Source organism: Suricata suricatta, chromosome 13 (genome assembly GCF_006229205.1).
Source record: "Suricata suricatta isolate VVHF042 chromosome 13, meerkat_22Aug2017_6uvM2_HiC, whole genome shotgun sequence".
Taxonomy (NCBI): Eukaryota; Metazoa; Chordata; class Mammalia; order Carnivora; family Herpestidae; genus Suricata; species Suricata suricatta.
The window spans coordinates 46,833,504-46,849,752 of NC_043712.1; the positions used below are offsets into that span (position 1 = coordinate 46,833,504).

A 16,249-nucleotide genomic window follows, 5' to 3' on the forward strand; every position below is an offset into this window, starting at 1 on the left:
TGAAAATCAAGCAGTATGACAGTTAACTTAGAAACTTAGTTACTTGTACATGTCATTAGTGTCTTAATGAATCTTAAAATCTACATTTGCTTTTAAGGTATTTATTAATGTAAATGAAATATATAACAGTTCGACTTAATTCCCCAACTTTATTCTGGGTGTTGATATTGTGTTCTCTCATTTTGAATAGCTGTGTCCTATCCCTAAATAAATGAATTCAAGAGAAAAAAATAAAATAAAATAAAATGTCTGTTCTACAGACGAGAGAACTGAGTAAAGAAAGGTAAATGGCCTTCCTTAAGGCCACTTAGCCTTCAAGGGCAAAGTCATGATTTAAACTCAAGCATGTAGATCCAGAATCTGAATTCTTAACTACTATTTCATGCTGTCCAATGCAGAGTAGATATTTCTGTGGCCTTTACACACAAACACTCACACTCACTCACACACACACACACACACACACACACACACACACCTCTCGGTTGCAATGAGCGATTCACTTGGCCATTATGGTTGCTGTTACAATCTGTATAAAATCAGAAAGGGAATTTAGAAGTACTCTGTACAGCACGGCAAACCGGCAAACCATTAATGCTTAAAATGCATGCAGTGTCCTGTGTACAAATGTTAACGTTTGACATCAGAAGCTTCAGAGCTGTGGTATGATGTGGTTTTCACAATAACAAAGCCAACATAATTTTCATGGTAAGAAAGAACCTCCAGAGACCCAACTGTGTGTGTGTGTGTGTGTGTGTGTGTGTGTGTGTGTGTGTGTGTCTAATTGACCTTTAACTTTTTTGTTCTGCATGCATTCTTCTTTCCTTCATTTTTGGCTCAGGTTATGTGGACTTGTTCAAACTTTTTCTTTTCAAACGTACGTGATCACGTACACAGAAGAACCTATTCCTTTCATCTCACATCTCTAGAGTTTGTCTTCCTATTTGAGGCACACCGTGGGTATTGGGAAAGGGAGAAACAATGAAAGCAAGCCCAGGTTGATTAAGAAAGTCGTATAATTATAAAACAAAAGGGAGCTACTTAAACTGAATGAAAAATAAATGAAACAGAAGAACATTATCATGCCTTTATGACACCCAGAGTTTTATTTACATTTATAGATCATTTCTTCTTCTATTTGTCCAACATTCAAGTATGTCCTGGTAAAGTCTAACCTTTCAGGATGCCCTGACAATTTCTGGTGGCTGGTCCATCATTACCTGTAACTGAAAGCTATTCTCTTATGCATAGTTGAAACCCCTTATAAAATAGCAGCAACTGGAATCACATAGATAATGGTTCAAATAAATAAATAAAATACACTTCTGGCTTATTTGGTAAATTATAATAGGTATAATACTCTGATAAGAAGGAACCAAGATACACTTCATCAGATCTAAGATGTTCTTAGAGATCTTTTCCTATAACCTTCTGCAAATTAAAGAAAACAAAAATCAATGCTCTGAACACTATGGGAAGTCTTCCCATAATGCCAACAGATAAATAATTGCAAACTAGCTTAATTTTTTAAAATTTAGTTCCTCCCAGACCCCTGGGGGCTCAGTCAGTTAAGTATCTGCCTGGCGATTTCTGCTTAGATCATGATCTCACAATTCATAATATCGAGCCCCAAATGGGACTTTGGGCTGACAGCTCAGAGACTACTTTGGATTCTCTCTCCCATCTCTCTCTCTCTTTCAACATAAATAAATATTTAAAAATACTAATAAAATAAAATAAACTTCAGTTCCTCCAACATTTTTCAACCTTCCCTAGCCTTCACTTTATTTTTACTCTTTACTGTTAAAAACACCTGTACATACTACAAATTACAAATTCTGAGGGAAAGATGTGAATTAGAGGGAAGAATAATCAGCACTATCTTTACGTTTTTTAGAATAAGCTGAAACTAAGAGAACAAAAGGAGAGAGGTCAAAAAACATTACTAAACCATAGAACGTAAAAATATATGTATGACTCAAATTACAGCTACTCTTTAGAATGTGCTGAAAATCAGTTTCAAATTACATAGCATTCTTTCTAGATCATTTGGAGTCATTTTTCCCTCAGACATAGTCACTGTGCCAAATTCTGATGGTAGCACACAATTCCATTTACACCCATATTACACATTACATGTGCGTATGTTGCAAGTCATAGGAGTGAACCAAACGAGTGCGGGTAGGAAATAATAATGCTTCTTGCCTTGATGCACAAAGAGGTTATTATCTTAAAGATGTGACCAGCACTGTTGAGAATATTATTTGTGTTTGTTTCGATTTCTAGTTAAAATAGGACAATGATCCAGCAAATATCCCACAAAGGGCATGGACTGCCTACGCTTAGAAAATGCCAGGACAAAAGATTTCTATCATTTTATGGGTTGCTTTTTCAAATGTCCTTCAACCTGGCCTTGAAAGAAAACACATTTGCTGAGGGCAGTGACGGAATGCTTTGCAGAAGATTTGAAAAACATACAAAGTAATCAAAACACATCTAGATCACCCTATGATTTTTTTCCTTCTTCTTTTCTTTGTTTTTCCTTTCGTATTGTCTCCCCCTTTCTTTTTCCTTTCTCTTTTTTTTTCCTTTCTGTTCTTGCTTTTTTTTCTTCTTAACTTTTCTATTCTGCCTCACCAGCCTTTTTATACTAAAGCTTTTACTAAGGATGGTCTATGCATCAGACAACACGAACAGCTTCCAGAATGGTTATGTACACTGACGGAGGACAGCCAGAGGATCTAAAGCATAATGGTAACAAAACCACATCTACACTTCATTTAAGATGTAGCTTTTAATTGAATAGTGGTAACATCTTTTAGAAGTATCAAACATTCACCTGATGTGTAAGTCGTTAATTTCTTCAGGGAGAAAGAAAAGCCACTGACATTATTTCATGTGTCTGAGTCAGGTCTTCTTTGGAAATAATGAAAAAAATGTTCCAAAATCTATTTGACCGGAGCTTCTGGAGAAAAATTAAGAATGCACAAATTAAGAGAAATGAACACCAGGTCTCTATTTCTCTTTTAAGTACTCTTCAAATTAAACTTTCATCCTAGTTTGAGAAAATAGTTCCCCCTTTTTAAAAAAGATTCAGTGATTTATATGTTGACAATTAGCATCTTGTAGATCGTAAAACATAAGTTCTTATTCTATTAAGTAAAAATAAACCAGGTTGGTGACATAGTCTCCTCTCCTCCCATTCTTCTCTAAAATGTAATTTCTCAGTTTTGCAAAGCTTTAAGAATACACATCTTGAAAATAAAAAGTAATTATACAAGAAAACATGTGAATCACAAGACCATGAAAACAAATTCATAAAAGTTTATTTTACTTACTATTAAAAGCAGTGTTGTTCCAAGAAACTTGATGTTATGAATATTCCACAGAGAGTTATGTGGTCAATAATCTGCCTTCTCTGTGCAAGAAAGATAAATCAGCAATTCTTCCGGGACCAAATGGTTTACTCTTGTTATTTGTATTTTCTTTTTTGGAATATCTTGTCAACATCACACACCCAGAAACTGTTTCTTCTGGCAATAAACGGTACGATGGCATGCCATCACAACCCGTCTCTATACTTAGTTGACTTAACACATACATTATTTTCCCTGATTCTTCTGGATTATCACATAATAACTTGTAGAGTTGATCTCACCCATATCTCAGTGCCAACTGGTTCGTGTGATTATTTCTTGTTTCCAGGGAAATCTGGGGCTAGAGCCACAGAATAGGTGGTAGACCTAGTGGTAAAATTAAGTTGATGAATATTTCTCCGTGTTTGCTTGTCATGTTCCAATACTGCCTTATCAATGCAGGAAGAGAGTTTTATTATTCTCTGTGAAACCAGTACCTTAGACAAGACTAGCCACACATTTGGTTCTTAAGAATGTTTGTTGGATCAATAAATAATATGCAAAATTATTTTCCTTTCAGGTATCAGCCTGGCATGCTATTGGGGTTAATGTCAATGTAAGATGCGTGGACAAAGAGCCACATACATTCTTTCTTGGGAACTACAGAGTCTTCCTTAGCTTGAGACAGGAATGAGAAGCAGAGACAACAGCTTGAACCCAGCGTCTCCTAGGTGCTGGCTCTAGGCTCTGTACTTCACACACACTTTGGTGTTTAGTCTGACAAAAGCATTACAAGAAGAGCATTAGTATCCCCATTTCACAGATGAGAAAATGTGTTTAGAATGATGTGATTCCAAAATCCTTCCTAATGAAAATTGGGTTAAACATAGAATTTAAACAAAAGTTGAAACAAACAATAAGTTAACATTCTTTGATGGTGGTTGAGAAGTTACCATGTCCAGAGACAAAAGAATTATCTGAACCCTATTCATTTCTTCTCTGATGAAACACACACACACACACGTGCACGCGCACACACACTGAAGTATTAATGCAAGTCTTGGAATTCAGTCTTTGCAGGTCCCGACTCATACCCTCAATTATATTTTTAAGTCCTTAGTTTTATTAGAGAAATAAGACTCTTCCTGACTTACTTCTCACTGCATTTGAAAGGATTTATATAAGATTTATTAAGAGTGAAGCCCATGAAAGCTTCTTTTTTACTTGACTTTTTTTAAGTCTTGTCAAACTGAAAGAGAAAGTAAATCAGGTAAGAAAATCTCTGTATTTTTTTTTAACTATAGTAGCATTTAAATGATATACATAAAGAGTTGGGCTGCATTTTGTAAAGATTTGAATTGTTTAATCACAAAACTAATTTATTTTTTAATGTTTATTTATTTTTTAGAGAGGGAGGGAGAGAGACAGAGAAAGGGAGAGAGAGAGAGCATGAGCAGGGGATGGCAGGGAAAGAGGGAGTCAAAGAATCTGAAGCAGGCTCCACGCTCTGAGCTATCAGCCCAGAGTCCTAGGCAGGGCTTGAACTCACGAACTGTGAGATCATGACCTGAGCTGAAGTCAGATGCTCAACCAACTGAGCCACCCAGGTGCCCCATCACAAAAATAATTGAAAGTTCCAAATAGATTGGGATGAATATTTTTAAGAGTTATGACAAACTGGGGACTTAAATTCTTATATAAAAAAGGATTAAACAAATTTATAGGAAAATCAGTAAGACCACCATGCACACATATATAGAAAAAAGATCATTACATTTCACATAAAAGGAAATATAAGTGAGTTGAACATTCTTAAGTCTTTAACATTTCTGATAATTAAAAATGAAAATTAAAAGAATAGTTCAATTCTATTTTCTTCTATTAATCAGCATGGTTCTTTTTTTTAGAATTCGCTATGTAAGTAGAAGCATAAATTTAAATTAGCCAAAAATTTTTTGAAACAATTTGTAAATAGTTATCAAAGAAGCTTTAAATATGTTTCTGGCATTCTACTCTGAGGAAATCTGAATTGCAAGCAATATTTAAATATAAAGATATTTTTTATAATTAAAAAAAAAAACCCAGAAACCTTAAATGTCCTTGAGCAAGAAGCACATATGAAGACCATTTAGTGATATTGGAAACTAAATTCTTATGACCTAATAATAATGAGAAAAAAAGCAGGCTATATAATTACATTACATTTTGAGCTCAAGTATAGAAAGTATAGAGAATTATACCAAGATCTATAAATAGCAATGATAACAGTGGTTATCTCTGGATTATTACTTCTATTGGTTTTCTGTATTTACAAGTTTCTTTTTATAATCCAAAAAAATGATAGAAGAAAGGAGGGAACAACAGATTGAAAGCAAAACCCTTTAAACATATATAGGCTGAACAAGATGCAGAAGGTGTGGGGGAAATTAATCCTGGACATCTCCATTCACCGGAGATTCCTTTACAGCCCACCTAGGGTCAAAAATCCAACCCAAACCAGGTATTGAGTTTGCCGACCGCAGGGTCTGTGTAATACACCACGACACAGTGACCAGCCAATCAAATGCACTATCAGGATGCGTTAGTCCAATGTCCAGGACAAAGGAGGTGGGTGGCTCAGTCCACTCCAAACTCACCAGACCCTGTCTGGAGTGTGTGGTTAGCACTGTGCACCACATCTAAAGCAGAATGGCAAATAACTAGAGTCTGGCCAGAAGAGGGTAGCCACAAGGGTAAAATGTCTGGAAATCCCACGACGTCTCAGCTAAATTTATATTCTGGTTTCTTATTACTCTCAGAATAAAGTCCAAAACCCTGTAAGGCCCTGCCTCATCTTCTAAGATCTTCTCCTCTCCTCACAAAGTTCTAGTCACACATGTTTCCATCCCTTCAGTGCATCAAGCTCTCCTCACTTCACATCTATGGGAAGGACTGCTTCCCCAGCCCAGGATGACTCTGCCTTCACCCCCTCCCCATGCCGCCCTGTCTTTTCCACAAACATAATTTCTTGCCTGGCCAATTCTTGCCTTTTTTTCAGATCTCCCATCAAAGAGTTCTTTTCTCAGGAATACTTTCTGACCACCCACCCTGGGTGGATATTTTACCCTATGGTTGCCTTTGGTTAATTATCTTTCTTATGTCTGTATTTCTTGCAAAGTAGCAAAATCTGTGGGGAGAGTGCTGTGTGTCTTAGTTCATCTGGACCGCTATAACAAAATACCATAGATTGGGTAGCTTAGAAACAACAGAAATTTATTTCTTACAGCTATGGAGGCTGGAAAGTCCAAGATCAAGGTGCTTACAGATTCGGTGTCTGGTGAGAATCCTCTTCCTAGTTAATAGATGGCTCATCTCTTTGCTGTGTCTTCACATGGCTGAAAGGCTGAGGAAGCTCTCTGGGGTCTCTTTTATATGGGCACTAATCCCATTCATGAGGGTCCCAGCCTCGTGACCTAATCACTTCCCAGAGGCTCTATCTCCTAATACTATCAACACTAGGGGTTAGGACTTCAAGATATGAACTTTGGGGGAACATGAACATTCAGTATATAGCATAATATGTTCCCAGAATTTAGGACAATGCCTTGGGCTATTCATTGAATGAATGAATGAATGAATGAATGAATGAATGAATTCTGTGAAGCCCCTCTGTCTGTATGTCTTTATGGCTTCCCTCTACTTTCACATCTTAATGTCTCCTCCCTGTTTAGAAAATGGGATTGTTAATTTGAAAAAAAGGAAAACAAGTAGGAGGCAAGGGAATACAATAGTTTCCTTTTACATAGACATTCTGTGCATCTCTATAGAGAACTAAGACTTGCTATAGTTCCAAAATCATAAGCAAAAAACTTCTTAAAAATTAAGTTAGCACCCTGTGTGGTAATGAATTCCCTTTCATGAAGTCAGTGCAAGTCACATTTGAATATAAGCATGGGTTGGAGTTGTTGTAAAAGAGATTCCTATATTAGATAGTTAGATTTGATGACTTTTAGGATCACTTAAAAGTATATGATACTGGGTGTGCCTGGGTGGCTTATTCAATTGAGTGTCAGACTCTTGATTTCCACTCCAGTGGTGATCCTGGGGCCTTGGGATTGAGCCCTACATCGGACTTTGCACCCAACATGGAGCTTGCTTGAGATTCTCTCTATCCTCTGCCCTTCTCCCCAACTTCCATGCTCTCTCCCTCTCTCTCTCTAAAATAAAATAAAAGAATTTAAGTATCTGATTCTGTGACCTATATAGGAGAAGATTTAAGACAAAACGGGGCATGGAGCTAAACAAAGAAGAGCTTGGGGAAGAAAAGGAAATGCAACACTGTGTTAAAACGTTTGATCTCAATCATTTCGAACCTTCTCTGAGAATGGGGCTGGCAGCCCTCCCAGAGAAGCCAAAACAAAGCAACCTAACAGGGCATCACAAACGAAAGGGGACCTAAGCTGGGAGATGAGAAGATGAAAGCCTTTAGCCTCACTGAGGAGGGAGAGAGGGGGCGTCAAAGGCAGGCTTTCTCCTCAGGGTCCTTTTCAATTCCCTTAAAGGCACGCCTCTGAAAGGAACATTCTCGGTAGAGACAGAGCAGTTTTCTGAATCCAGAAGTCTGGGCATTAAAGGCCACGGCTGAAGAAATATGATGAAAAGTCAGTGCAACTGCTTTTGGGTCTTCACTCTCCTTAACCCAAACGTGTGTCATCATTCTGGAATGAGCCAGGGCTGCTCAACAAACCCAGCTTTTATCATCTCCTTTGTATTTGCTTATTCACAGTTGAGAAATTGTCCAATAGTCTTCTTACTCTCGAATCAAAAGAATGAAGGTTGTTGTGGAAAGAAAAACCAATTTCCATTTGGTTTGAGAGAAAGACCCACCAGATGCCTTTCCTTGAGGTGTAAATGTTGAAAATGGAACTATACTGTATAGCTTTGCCTTAAGGTGGTGACTTTTTCTGACTAGTGTGGAGACGCCTCATGAAATTGAGCACAAGTTTTTATTTTGACATGACTGTTGCTAAAAATATTTAATACTTATTGTGTGCTGTGCTTCAGGCAATGTGCTGGGTGATTTGTATACATTATCTCCAGAGTCCTAAGAACAGTCTAGAAGTAGATGCACTTATAGTCCTTATATGTGAAAACTATGTGTTCTGTATTACTATAAGAATTGAAAACGTGTGATAGTATCCAAATCAGGAAACATAATATCACATTTATTAACTTTGTTATTAAAAGCTTTAACATACTACAAAGGAGAGAGATATTATAATAAAGCCCTACATATCAGTCACCTCATGTTTTACCATATTTCCTTCATCTAGTTTCTCTTTGCCCATTATTTTAAAGGAAGCCCCAGATACCATGACCTTTAGCCTCTAAGTGTTTCAGTATGCATCTCTAAAAGATATATTCTTACGTACTATTAACACTCTTAAAATAAAGAACAATTTTTAAACATGTCATACCCAGTCTATATTCAGATTTCCCATATTATCCCCAATTTTACCATTGTTTTTTCATAATAGTACATTAAATTCCTCATGATAATGATAATGGTTGTAAGAAAACTTGCTTCTACAAACAAAGCAGATGTGGGAGGGATTTGGAAGCAGAATGAAGTAGGATCAATACCTACGTGACCTGGGTTTACCCCAGGCATTCTGGGACTTACCCTAAGTCACCAACGGTACTCTCAGACCCCACCTGGATCTGAGCTTAAATTAAAACTTGAAGGTTAAGAACATGGACTCTGGAATCATTTATTACTTATTAGCTGGGCAACCTTAGACAAGCTCATCTCTCTGCACCTTAGTTTCATTATGGGTACAAGAGAAATATGAATAGTAACTTCCTTGTAGAATTATTAAATGAAATAATAGGAGTTAAATGACCCTGAACAGTGTCAGGCAGTTAAGTACTCAATAAATGTCAGCCACTGTCACCGTCATCATCATCACCATCATTATGGTCACCCATATGGCTTCAGATTAAAAACTGATCCTGTCATTGTTCAAGATACAGGAATAATAGAAATCAAGAATTAGGATGATGGCTGGCTTTCAGTGACCTTATACACTTATTTTTCCAAAGTTCCTTTTTATGTTGTCAAAGGGTCCTTTCCATGAGAAGTTATTTTAAATCCAACTGCTTAGCGCTGGTGAAAATAGATATCCAAATAACCTACTGTGTTGAGCTAGTGTCCGGTCCCTCTGCATGGCCGCCTCCACCCCAGCATCCACTGGTGGGCTCTGCAGAGGAGGAAACTTTGGGCCCTTTCTAAGCCAAGGTCCTCGTGTACCTCATAATCCCACCTTGCTCCCCCAGCTCTCCTCACTTGTCTAAACCACCAACCTCAAGTCTCATTTCCTATCACTTTCTGGCTTTTCTTCTCACCTGCCCATCAAGTCAGGTTCTCTTATTTGAACTTGTACCACTCTCTTTTTACCTGCCTTTACTGTGTCTCAGGAAAGGCCAGTCATTCAACGAGCCAAACAGAAAATAACCTACTTGATGGTAGGCACTATTGTGAGCACTGAGAATACAGAAATGAATAACACAACATCTCTCCCCCAAGGAGCTCAGGATCTAATGGATCTCAGAAAACCTCTCCGTAATCTTCCAGCTTCCTGTGTATTGCCCGTATGCTACTTGTTAGAGACGTGCCTGGTCTGTTGTTGCTTTATAGGCGTGTTACAGACAAAAAGATGTAACAGTCTATATTATTGATCATCACTGGATGTGTTACATTCTACTGAATTGTATATCTGGTCAACTATTTAAAATTTTTTTCTGTTTAGCCTACTAATATTTATGACTGTCATAAAAATAATTTTTGACAATTCGTGTTATGAAGAAAACCAAACTCAGTGTTGTGGACACTTAGGCAGAACTGGAAGAGTAACAAAGAATTGAAGATGGCTTCATTTACTTCTACTATGCACTTTTTTTTCTTATATTCAAGAGTAAAATGTGAAACGCATTGATTGAGATTACACGTAGGAGGCCTTAGTCAGTTCCTGATGTCCTGAGACACGAGCCTCAAAGGAATGATTCCGGGGCACCTGGGGGGCTCAGTACATAAAAGTGTCAGACTTCAGCTCAGGTCATGATCTCCCGGTCCCTAAGTTCTAAGCTGTCAGCACTGAGCCCGTAGCCTGCTTCAGATTCTGTCTCCCTCTCATTCTGTCCCTGCTCACACTCTGTCTCTCTCTCTCTTTCTCTAAAAAATAATAAATAAACATTTTAAAAAATAAGAATGATTTAGTCATTGAGCAGGGATCCAGCACAAGTACTAAGTACCAAGAGAGAACACGAGTGCAGCGACTAAAGAGTCCAAAGCGGCAGGGGTGGGGGTGGGGCAGAAGGGCAAGCAAGAGATGCAGGTAACAGGAGTCTGACCAAGTAAATGGCAATACCTCACATGGCATCAATCAAAGGTTTTAGGTCCCAAGAATGGTCTGGTTGGAGCTAGTGCTATGAATTCTGTCACCGGTATATATATATGTACCTTTTTTTTCTTAATTTAAATTTAAAATTCAGGCTAGGCAGGGTGGCTCAATTGGTTAAGCATCCAACTTTGGCTCAGGTCATGATTCATGGTTTGTGACTTCGAGCCCTGCGTCAGGCTCTGTTCTGATAGCTCAGAGCCTGAAGCCTGCTTCAGAATCTGTGTCTCCGTCTCTCTCTGCCCCTCCCCCACTCGCACTATGTCTCTCTCTCTCTTTCAAAAATAAATAAACATTAAAAAAAATTTTTTTTTTAAACTCAGGCCTTAAGGGCCTTGGCCTTGGTACAGACTGCCTAGATTTGTGTCCCTTTCTAGCCAGTGGCATTAAATAAGCTGCTGAAGTTCATGCCTCAATTTCCTCATCTGTTCCAAGCATAACAGTTGCGCCTACCGCACAGAGTTGTGAGGCTTACTTGTGAGTCAGTGCAGGTAAAGCTCTAAGCTATGGCAAGGGCCCATTAATTAGCTATTAACATCTAAGGGAATATAAGTTTGCAGTCTGCAGCCGTATTCTTCATCACAAGGAGAACGTCATTCTAGAGTAGGAAAGGCTAAAGTAAACATATGGACAAAGATAGAAGGAGAGGGAAAGGGAAAAGTCTCCATTTTAGCGTGAGTCCTTGACCCTCGTTATCACTGAGGTCCCCTCTACCCCTGCCCGTGCCATTTGCTGACATGAAACAATACATTCTTCATGTTTCTTAGGACACCTTTTGTTGGGTTTCTGAACACAGGTGCAGAGCCTTAAGAGTCTTGTCGTGGTGCAGAGAGGACATGCAAGGCACAGGAGGCTGGCCAGGAGCCAAAGAATTCTGACAGACGAAGCCTACTTCGTGACAGACCCGGGGCTAAGCTTGAAGTACATCTAATGGTTCTCAAACAAGTGCAATATAGGCAGGGAAAGCGCAACTCAGACCTGTGCTCTACTGATAAACCTATTAGAAAGGCAGCAAAGGGTAAAGGTCAGAGGACGCTCTGGAGACAGAGGAACTGGGCTAAAACTTTGGCTTTATTTCTTGCTAGCTGAACAACCTTGAACTACTTACTTAACCTCTATGAGACTTCATTTCCTCTTCTATAAAGAGGAGATATTAATAGGCCCAACTTCATAGCATAAGTGTCAGCATTTAATGACCATTCTATGTGAAGCACTGACACATACCGAGAGCTCTGTAAATATTAACTATCATTATCAGAGACGCCTTTCCTAATACCCTTTGTAAAACTTCCTGTCATTTTCTGACCCCTTAGTCAGCTTTATTTTTCCTCTCAGATTCATCCCACTTGACATCGTAAATGTCTATCTAGTTCTAGTTACTCTCCCTCAAACAGATTGTAAGCTTCTGTTTGCTATTTATCCCCAGGATGTAAAAAAGTGGCTGAGATATAGAGTAAGTGCCCAGTAGCCATCTGGCAAGTGAGTAAATGAACTTGTCAAGGTCGTATAGCTCATGAGAATTAAGCCGAACAGGATTGCAGCTCAGGGATGTTTGGCTACAAGTTAAGTACTGTCTAACATAACATAAACTGAAATTTCCAAATTTTTAAGTTATTACTATGTGAAGTATATCATTTTAAGCATGAGAATACTGCAACTAGAAACAATATGCAACTAGAAACTCAGCGTGGAAACATGGGTTCTTATCATTTTTAGCTATGTGACCGTGGTAACTCATTGGATTTCATAGTCTTTATCTGCTCATTTGTAAAAGAGGAGAATAAATAAAATTATTTCTATGATTTCCTCAGTCCAATCTTCTCTCATTCTATTCCAAAGAATTAAGTAAGCCAAATTCATTAGCAAATAGTTTTGTACAATAGTATATTTTTGGATTCAAAGCATTTCTTTCAGTACTCTTTCCTTCTACAGTGAATAAAGAGGAAAGTTAGAAAAGAAATTACAAAAAGAATTTTGTAGCAGCTAGCAATCTAATTGTGCTGTGACCTACATTGATTATTTTCTCCTTGAAATCATCCTTTAGGATCTGAGCTATTCCAGAGAAATCACTCTTTGCATATTTGGCTGTGAGGACAAGGGCCCAAATAGCAAATAAGTGTTATCACTGGTGACAGAAAGAAGTGTCTGGGAACAAAGCCAAGTAGAAATCTAAACCACTTTGGCTCCCAAAGTCCACTAGTCTTCTTTGATTCCTCACTTCGCTAAACCCCTCTGACTCTTAAGATCTTTAACAAGAAAGAAAACTGTCAACCATTGTTTACCTAAGTTAAGCGTGTCCCCCCACCAACACCTGAAGTTATTGAGGGGTCCTAGCTTATATTTCTGTGTTCTTAACTAGTGCTTAGCAAAGGGCAGTCATGTTAGATGCCCAGTGAGTAATTAATTACCAATGGATTGTTCTCATCTCTGGGGTTCCATTTGGTCTACCAACTGAGCACCCATTCTATCTACTTCCCCCAATCTTTTGCTCTGCTTCCTTCTCCTTCACCTTTTATCTTATGTAAAGTTCGCTAAGTAAAGTTCATTGCTCTTGTCCTGACTACCCTCTTTTATGTTCCTCAGGAATAACCTACTTCTATTGATGGCAGTACCGTGCTAGCTCCCGACTTTCTAATTCTGATTTTCTGAAGGAAAAAATTTTATGTTCCAGATTTCGGGAGGAGAGGTGGCTTGAGTGGTGGTGGTGGTAAAGACATAAATGCTGAGCATCATTGTGAAACTCAATACTAGTTAGGCAGATTTGCTTCAAAGTCCCATTTCCCCGGTGTGCCCCTGGGGCTTTCTTCTGGTCTCTTCTTTGTCATTGAAAAGCTAAGCAATTTTCTCATATCTACGATCAACAGCAGAAGAAAATACATGCATGCAAATAGGAAGTGATATTTTGACTACATGTGATAAAAGTATGCCTAAACAGCAGAAAAGAAAATGGAAAAACCTCCCCAATGATGAGAGTTGTTGGAATCTTGGATAATTTCCAAAAGATTTAAATACAGGAAGAAATAGAGGCAAAAGACGTTGTCTATAGAGCAATCCCATTTTGGTAAGGGTTTGGCTTTTGGATACCCCGACTGGGCCCCTCCATCTCCAGTTGTTCATGCTTAGAGGATTCAAGCTCTTGCACATTGAACTTGTACTGTAAATGTGCCTTAAAAGATTTTATTTAAAATAAGCTGACAAGGCAAATTATGGGAAGAACAGATTTCTGAGAAGGCACTTAGCTTAGCAAACCAGCAGTCATGTGCCAGTACAGGAAAAGAATGATGTCATATCGTTTAGCAAGTTATACTTTGCTGTATGCCAAAGATAGCAATATCTTAACAAGTAAGGACTGCATTGAGTTGGTTAGCTAATATTGTCAGTGATTTAATATAATTTGAGCAATATGACATAATAATGTCATATTGAGCAATTTGACATATTAAATCCAAGATGCTGGATAAAAAGGTACAAAAAAACACTAAGTTCATTATGTATCAATAATTACTTTTCATTTTTTATTGCACAGATCCACTTACATAAAATGAGAAAATTAACACTACTTTGGTAAGGAGGATTTGATTTCAGAAACTCACTGTTTCTTCACATTTTAACTAGGGGCCAAGGCAGATAATTGTTCCTATAGAAAATGCATTTAGGGGCATCTGAGTGGCTCAGTCGGTTAAGCATCTGGCTTCGGCTCAGGTCATGACCTCACAGTTTGTGGGTTCAAGCCCCGCGTCGGGCTCTGTGCTGATGGCTAGCTCGGAGCCTGGAGCCTGTCTTCAGATTCTGTATCTCCCTCTCTCTCTGACCCTCCCCTGCTTGCACTGTTTCTCTCTGTTTCTCAAAAATAAATTTAAAAAAATTGAAAAGAAGAGAAAATGCATTTAATTTAATCTGTACATACCCACCTTTCCCCTTGATTCTTTTGGAAGAATGATGAGTATTTATACATAATCGAATTAGTATACATCAATTTCAAGAACTTAAATATAAGAAAAAAGGAAATACTATAACAAACTAGTGGATACTTTCAGCCCCTTTGCTTTGCCTTTCTTTGTGGTTATGTTGTTATTCTTAAAACTAGAAATCTCAAAAGAAAAAAGAAACAACTAGAAATCTCCCCCAAACATCTCTAGATTCCATTAAAGCCCACTTCACATTGATAAATCCAAGTAAATCACTTTTGAATCTACCTTATTTTTCAAGCTGCACATACTGAAGTTTTTAAGCTTCCAAAAGTTTACAACCCTCTAAGATGGAAAAGTATCTTTCCATCTTAGAAACAACAATAAAAGCTGGTTTACCTAGTACCCAGAAATTTGCACTTACTTAGCATTCTGTTAACTAGAACTCATTAATAGCACTTATAACCCTGCATGCGCCACAACATTCAACTCTCCTACTGACATCTCCATGGCAGTTAGCATTTGAAAAGAGGTAACAAACAATGGTTAAAATAAACACATCATTCTGTATGCTTTTTGGAAACTGGTGAGTTTTACATATTATAAGTATTATTATCACCCTGGTATACTTATTCCTGACTTTATGCACATATAGCATTGTTTTTTGGTCCTTTCTCAAGTTTCATGAAATCTGGAATTCAGAGAACGAGTCCATACCCTTCGTTATTTCACAACTATCAGTCAAATTGCTAATGATCTCCTCGCATTGTCTTAGATCTTTTTACACCAGAGTGAAAACTGTCTGCCCATTACATAAACTATGCACATATGTCCCCCTCCTCTCTCTCTCTCACACACACACATTTAAAAAATACTCTCTCATTCTCATACAAGTTTTCATTTTCTGTTTTTCCTCTATATCCTGCTTTCATTTCCTATTCTGTTTCATGTTACATTTCCTATTCCGTGTAAGAGTGATCTGTGGAGGGAAGAGGGTGAACAAACTAACCATTGGAGAGAATAGAGAATAAACATGCTTTGCGAAGACAGTCCACGTTTTAACAAGAGCAAATACTTGCATGCATGTCCATAGATCAAGTATCAGTTCTTAGGGAGAAGCAGCAGCACACAAACACAATGGAGTCGAGTCAAAACTGGGGGGTATACACGTCTGTGTAGGGGTGTATTGTTTTGGATGAAAAGGCCTAGATTGCTTTCAACTCACATTAGACAATAAAGTTCATTCTGGTATTAGAAATACAACAGGCATGCAATGAATTATGCTAGCCTTGGCATGTGTTTTGTACATGTTAGAACCCATTTCGACTTTAAGATCAAGTCCGGTGAACAGTGTCTAGCGACATAACAGTTATATGGTAAATTGTTTATGGGTATATTTCATTTCAATTTTTGTCTTATGTTGATTTGTTCAATTAGTGGTGATGGAAGATGGTCCTGAGTGTTGATTTCAGAGACTTTTAAGAAATGTGATTAATGTGTTAGCAAAGATGAGCTTGTCGGTAATTCCTTGAACCTGGAGCCTTAGGAG

General features: G+C 38.0%; 1 pseudogene; it reads left to right on the top strand.

Annotated features, from left to right (window-relative positions):
- LOC115275921 overlaps positions 1-16,249 on the top strand; it is a 26,092-nt pseudogene that overhangs the window by 1,088 nt on the left and 8,755 nt on the right.